At 53.8% G+C, this 6,849-nt stretch overlaps 1 protein-coding gene across 2 annotated transcripts in view; it reads left to right on the top strand.

Annotated features, from left to right (window-relative positions):
• The window catches only part of LOC122710281 (src substrate cortactin-like), a 169,075-nt gene that overhangs the window by 88,343 nt on the left and 73,883 nt on the right, over nt 1–6,849 (top strand). The gene's annotated exons all lie outside the window — the stretch shown is intronic.

The raw sequence follows: 6,849 nt of genomic DNA, 5'->3' as shown, positions 1-6,849 counted from the left end.
TTATGGCTGTTCCAGCAAAGCGCAGCCGCTGCTCCTTACCTCGGACGAGGGGTATCTCCTCGTGACAGAATGTGGTCCACTGGAGAAGGAAATGGCAAACCACTTCAGTATTCTTGCCGTGAGAACCCCATGAACAGTATGAAAAGGCACGGTCACATGGGGCGCTGGCATAAGCATGCCTTCGACACATCCTGGACATGGTACCCTGACTGTCTCCAGTGAGCCTGGATGCAGAATGTTCTGTCTGAACGAGCTGGGGCCGCAGGACTGGCTGGGGCAGATATACCCCTCAGCTCTTGGCGTAGGGTCTGGCTCCCCAGGCCTGGCTTGTTGAAGGAATAAAAGACATGTATTCATTCACAGGCCTACTTTGATGATGAGTGGGTAGATTACTCAGATCCAGCCTCTCATGGAAAACAATGTTAAAAAAAAAAAGCATCACTCACTAAAGTTGCCGAAGACCTGAGAAGACCCAGAGGAGCAACTGCCCAGATGGGGAGTCTAAGAGAAGACCCCTCCCTCCGGATGGAGCTGGACTCCCAGGAGATGACACTTTCAGGTGACCCAGAAAGGGCCTCCCTCCTCCAGACCCGGGAATTACAAGGAAGGTGGTACTGATGCCAAGCAGGAGAAGGAGCGGGTGAGGACCCCAGTGGGTCCAGGCACGTCAGCCTGTGACCTTGGCTCAATGTGTTCCTATCCATAACGCCCTCAGATGAGTGGAGAATGCAAGTGCCAAGTCTTTCTGGATAAGGGCAACTTCTTCCTAGGCTTGGGAACTGCCCCATGGGTTATGGAATGGTGGTGGCCAGTGGGGAAAGCGCCAGGCCCACCAGGATGAAAGACAGCTAGAGGAGAACCAGCAGAAGTGACCACTTCAGCTTGGGATTCTGAGAGGATTAGATGGATAATAAAACTAACAAAGCTCTCCTCGTTTACAGAAATAAACCTCAAGATAGAAAGGTCCTGCAAAGGACAGGAAACCTTTAAAAAAAATGACACAGCCAACTTGGAAAAGAACCAAATAGAAAGTGCAGAAATAAAAAAGTGTCATAATGAGAAGCAAAAATAGAAGACACTTTTGAAGACCTTGACCTCTTCAGGAAAGGGAGACACGTGGGCACAGAGAAGGAGCATGCTGATAACATATGCAGCCCCCTGCCCACTCCCTGCTCTCCAGGAAGAAAACCCAACCCTGATCTGTAGCTGGATCATGTGCCAATTTCCATGGTGTAAATACTCCCACTGTGGCCTGATTCATGTACTAAAGGGTTTACACCTGGCTGGCAGAGTTCCCGAGGAGCCAGAAGAGCTGACTCTGGCACACAACCGGCCTAGAGACATGGGAGGACGTCAGAACCGCAACCTGAAGGACACAGATTTCAGCCTGTCTACCCGGGACTGGGGTGGAGCTGTCCTTGAGGAACTTTAAAGATAAGAGTCTTAAAACATGTCCAGAATTCACGTTATAACAAGTACACTTCCACAAAACCAAGAGAGGCCCAAAGGAAGCCAGGTGGGGTGTATAAAAGCCTTAGCACTTAAGACTCCAGAGACATAAAAACTTTACAGCCAAAGAAATGAATGTGTAATGGTGGAATTATGAATATAGATATGAATAACTTTGGGACTAGACAACGGCCCCTGACACCTCACTGTAGGAGAGGCTCATGGTATAGGCACTGAGCCTGGGGGTAGCAGTGAGATGGGGGCTGAAGACCACATTTTGTTGTTGTTCAGTCACTAAGTCACGTCCGACTCTTTGAGACTCAATCAACTGCAACACACCAGGCTTCCCTGTCCTTCACGATCTCCCAGAGCTTATTCAAATTCATGTCCATGGAGTCAGTGATGCCATCCAACCATCTCATCCTCTGATGCCCCCTTTTCCTCCTGCCCTCAATCTTTCCCAGCATCAGGGTCTTTTCCAATGAGTCAGCTCTTCACATCAGTTGGTCAAAATATTGGAGCTTCGGCTTCAAACATCAGTCCTTCCAGTGAATATTCAGGGTTGATTTCCTTTAGGATTGACTGGTTTGATGTCCTTGCAGTCCAAGAGACTCTCAAGAGTCTTCTCCAACACCACAGTTCAAAAGTATCAATTCTTTGGTGCTCAGCCCTCTCTACAGTCCAGTTTTCACGGTTCAGGGCAGAGTCTCTCGTGAGGACCCAGCACCCAAGTTAAAGTGCTGGCTCGGCCCCTGTGGGGCCCAGGGCCCTGGATCTCCTTGCCCCGCCTCTCAGAGCCTCAGTTCCTTCCCTCGGTAAAGGGATCTGACCCCTGTACCACAATCCGGGTCAGGATGCCCACACAGGGTGGGGTGGGGATGGGGGTCTGCGTCCGGGACGACAAGTCCCTGAGAACATCTGGTGCTGCACTGTCCTTACATATGGAGCTGCTGAAATTAGACTTCAGGTGCCTCAAAGTCGAGAACCCCCACCCCGATGTCCAGGCTATGAGGAGGGACCACCGCCCCCCAACTCCATGCTCATCACCACACTGAGCCAAGTCTGGGAACGCACTCGGACACCAGCTCATGCCCACAAGTCCTCAACTGGAAACGGCAAGAAACATGCCCTTCTCCCCACCCCATGCCCACGGCAGCCCTGCCCACCCCCCAGCAGGGAGGACATGCCATCACCTCCATTCTACAGGTGGAAAAACTGAGGTCCCGAGTGGGGAAGCCACTTGGCTGAGGCTGCTCAGCCCCCAGGAAGTGGCCGGGCTGGGTCTGGACACACACACGTGGCCTCAGAGTGGCTGGGCGGGGTCTGAGCCGGCCTGGGAGTTCAGATACCCTCACCGCGTAACCGGGGGTCCTGGAGTCTGGTGTTGAGGTGGCTCCCATCTTCCAACAGGCAGCTCCTCACTTGCTTTTCTAAAACCAACATCCACAAAGCCGGGAAAGAGATGACGCCGTGGCTCACGCCAGCTCCGGGGAGGAATGAGGAGAAACTGCAGCCCGCCAGGCTTGGGGTACGGTGGCGAGCCCCGAACGGCCACATGAAAGCAAACTGACCTTGTACGGTTCACGTGTCTGCAGCCTTAACAATTCTGCCAAAACCGAGTCAAGTTCAACATCAGGGCAGTGCGGGCCTCTGTCACCTCTGGTACACAGCTGGGATTTTCCTGTGTGGCCTTCTCGGCAATGACCAATGGACATAAATAATGCCCTGGCTTTGAGGTTGGACTTGAAAAATGCTGATGGGTTTCAGGTACAAGGAAACATGTTGGCCCACAAGCTGCTCTTGTCCGTTTCCTGGGAACCCTGGCTGCAGACCCCAATGCCATCGGAGGGACAGGGCAGTGGGGGATGGGCGGAAGAGGCGCTCCTGAAGAAGGAAGGCCTGGGCCACCTGCCTCCAGGACCTTTCTCCCACCATTTCCATCCTCTCTGCTGTCCCAGGGGTCTCTGACATGACACCCCTCCTGGACCCTCATGTGTGAAACTGACTTAGGGGGCCGTCTTCTGGATCAAGGTGTCAGATCATAATTCGACAACGAGGGCCCCTCTTGTGGGTGGCTGGGGAAGCAATTTTTAGGCTGAGTTCCTCTGGGCCCACGGTGCCTGACAGAGGGTGGGAGGCAAGTGGGTCACCTCTGGTCACAGCCAGTCGGCCAGGCTCAGCCTCCATCCGTTCTGTATGCGAAGTTATGAGCACGATTCTTCCAGACCCACCACTCCCCGCTCTGCTGGGTGCCTGGCCCGGGGCACCCAGTGTGTGTGCGGGTCTCTGTCTGGGCTACCTCTGGGGCACCAGACAGGGGATCGGGGACTTGTGTGGACACTGCGGGGGGTGGGGGGGCTTCCTTGGGGAAGCTTCTGACGGCTCCTGGGAAACAGGCCTGCACGCTCCTTGCACCTCCAAGCATGGACCAGGGTCAGCAGTTTATACACCCTGGGAGCAGGTGAGAAGCCCAGTGTGGGGCACTCCTAGACCTGCTAACTCAGAACCTGCATCCTGATGACCTCAGGGGCTTCCGTGCACAACCCGGAACCCTCTACCGAGGCAGCCAGGCCAAGGCTTGGTCCCCGCCAGACCACCTGCCCTGCTCAGCCCTCCAACCACGAGCCATGCCTCCCCCACCCAAGGTTGTACTCGAGGGGTCCCGCATGAACTCCCCCCACTCCTGGGATAACTGCTCTTGTGTAAAGTCTCAGCTTTCTTGTGGGATGAATGGTGCCCTCCAAAAGAGACACCCACACCCCAACTCCCCATATCTGCGAGGAGGGCTTTATACGGAGATGGGGTCTTTGCAGATGAAATCAAGTTAGGTAAGGTTACAGAGGATTAGGTGGGCCTTATGCAGAATGATGGGTGTCTTTATGCGAGGCGGAGAGACACACAGAGAGGAGGTTGTATGAGGGGGAAGCAGACGCTGGGGGGATGTGGCCACAAAGCCAGGAATGCCTGGAGCCCCCAAAGCTGGAAGAGCCGGGACTGACGTTGCCCCAGAGCCCGGGTCGGGGTCCGGGTCCTGTTGACCCTCGACTTTAGACTTCTGGCCCCAGAACTGGGAGAGAATCGATTAGTATTGTTTTAAGCCTCCCCCCGACCCCAGTTTGTGGATGTCGGTATCAGAAGCCCCAGCTGGGGCAACCAATGTTCCGTGTCCCTAAAATCCACCAATTGATCACGACCTCAGCCAGGCCGGTCTTCCCCCGGTCATCACGGGATGTCTTCTCAACAGTAAACCTCCTGACTCGGGAGAAAGGCTCGTGCTGCACACAGCGGCCTCACCTGTGTGGGGCTCGAAGCCCATGTTGCCCCGGAGCGGCTCAGCCTCACACACTTGCCGGCCAAGGGGGAGCAAAGGGGGTCACACACCTCTGCGCCCCTGTGACCTCCACACCCTGCCTGGTCACAACTGCAGACGACCAGGCCAGCAGACATCTCAGGAGGACGGACTTCACCTGCCCCCATTCCTCTTGCTTCACTGTCCTTTTGCATCCCCCCCATCCCTGCTCCTGGGCTTCCCTTGGGCCTCTCTTGCGATTTAGCCCGTAAAGAATCTGCCTGCAATGCGGGAGACCTGGGTCCGATCCTTGCGTTGGCAAGATCCCCTGGTGAAGGGAAAGGCCACCCACTCCAGTATTCTGGCCTGGAGAATTCCATCGACTCTATAAGTATAGTCCATGGAGTCGCAAAGAGTTGGACATGACCGAGCAACTTTCATTTCATTCATCCCTGCTCCTGGTCAAGCCTGTCCAGCTGGCCCTCATGTTGGGGTCCGGGGGACACTGGTGACATCTGAGGACATTTCTGGTTGTATTTAGGAATGCTGCAAGATATCAAATGCCAGCAACGCCAAGGCTGAGAAATCCCACTTTAAGACTCTTCATAATTGGGGGTTATTGTTTGAGTATCCAATTGGAGTCCATGGATTTCTTTCTCCCTGGGGAAGACGCATAAGCCCCAAATTCGTTTCAAAATGGGCAAGGTGGTGGGGCTGGGCTCTCTCCTAGGCTATCTTGTTCTCCAAACCCTCTCACTTCTTGTAATCAGAGCACCCCAGGAATGAGTCATCCCGGGCATCTGTCCGCTAATGGTGCTGGCTGGACCTGCGCAAACCTCGCACGCTGCCTGTGCCGGCAGCCCCTGAATAGAGCAGGGGAAGGCAACAGGCTTCCTGGGGCCTGACTCATCTCAGGGGAAAGCTTGGGGCTGCAGCGGCCATGGAAATGTTGGTTATGATCTGAAGACACCACAGGAAGATGGCCCATGCTCAGCGCCAGCTTTTTGAAATCTTAAACCATTTAGTTGATGCCACGGTAACAGTTTCATCTAAAAAAAGGCCCAATCAGGGACTTCCCTGGTGGCCCAGCAGTTAACACTCTGCCTTCCTATGCAGGGAGTGTGGGTTCAGTCCCTGGTTGGGGAACTAAGATCCCTACAAGCCTCGAGGTGTGGCCCCCCAATTTTTTTTTTTAAAAAAGGTCCAATCAACTGCTGAAAACCTTTTAAGGCTATAGAACCAAATTATCACTGAAATTTGGAGTCACTATGATGTTGTGATTTGTACTGATAATAAGAAATATATTTTTGGTCTTTGTCCCCCACTCCTGGCACAGAGCTCCTAACTCTGGGAATTTCCTAAGTGGGGAGAGCAGTCAAGGTGTCTCTTGGTAGGTGAATGAGGTGACTGTTCCGAGAGTGCCTCCTTTCGAAAGGGGGGCATTGCTTGCCAGGGTAACGAAGCATATGGTTAGAGGATTGGAACTTCCAGCCCCTCCCCCACACCACCTCCCCCCACCACTTCTGGGAAAGCCAGAAGGGCTTCTGGTTGAAGCAATCACCAACAGCCAGTGATTTAATCAACTGTGCTTGTGTGATGACTCCTCCATAAAAAGCCCCAAACAGGGTCTGGACAGCTTCTGGGTTGATGAACACATGCAGATTTGGGGAAAGCAGGGCTTGGAGAGCTTGAAGTTCCGTGCCTCCCCTCCACACAGCCTGTCTTGTGCATCCCCTTCCATCTGCTGTTTCTGAGTTTATTACCTTTAACATTAAAGCTGTGACCTAGTAGGCAACATGTTTCTCTGAGTTCCCTGACCACTTGACAAATGAATAGAACCCAAAGACGTTAGAACCTCTGAATGGGTAGCCGGTGGGTCTAGGTGCAGGTGACAATCTGGGCTTGCAAATGATGGCTAGAGTGGTGGGAGGGTCTTGTAGGGCTGGGCCTTTAACCTGTGGGGTCTGGCACTACCCCCAGATAGGCAGTGTCCACACTGAGTTAAGTTGCAGGACCCCCAGCTGCTGTCAGAGAAGTGCTGGGTCGTGCCGGGGAAACAATGCATGCATGTTGGAACCGGGAGAAGCCTCGTCACTTATTAGTATGACTCG

Source organism: Cervus elaphus, chromosome 16 (assembly GCF_910594005.1).
Source record: "Cervus elaphus chromosome 16, mCerEla1.1, whole genome shotgun sequence".
In the NCBI taxonomy this organism is placed as follows: domain Eukaryota; kingdom Metazoa; phylum Chordata; class Mammalia; order Artiodactyla; family Cervidae; genus Cervus; species Cervus elaphus.
This window is presented reverse-complemented; position numbering and strand designations above follow the sequence as displayed.